This window comes from Camponotus floridanus, unplaced genomic scaffold, assembly GCF_003227725.1.
Source record: "Camponotus floridanus strain SB8 unplaced genomic scaffold, Cflo_v7.5 scaffold142, whole genome shotgun sequence".
Taxonomy (NCBI): domain Eukaryota; kingdom Metazoa; phylum Arthropoda; class Insecta; order Hymenoptera; family Formicidae; genus Camponotus; species Camponotus floridanus.
In genome coordinates this window covers 173,108-173,512 of record NW_020229262.1, presented here as the reverse complement: position 1 = coordinate 173,512, position 405 = coordinate 173,108, and positions in this window count along the sequence as shown.

Here is a 405-nt window from a genome sequence, read left to right as displayed (position 1 = left end):
AATCCATTGAAGATTTAGGAATAAAAATCGAGGAAATAACAGATGAGGAGACACGAAAAAATTTGAAGGTTAGTATATTTGTATTTTTTTTACGTTTTTAAAACATATTTAAAAATATAAAGCATCAAAATAGCAAAATTGTACATTTTTATTATATATTTATTGTTACATCTCGGAATGCCATCTCAGACTTTATTCCTTTTGCAAATTATCTATACGACTGTCACATTCCACAAAAATATTATTTATATTTAAAATTGATTAAATGTCATCTCTCTTTTTTATATATTTATCATTTCTATTTTGCAAAGTACATTTCTTGATAATAATTATAAAATAATCATTTTTTAAATAATGTTTATTAATATTACAGATGCGTAAAAATTTCATTAAAATATATCAGCA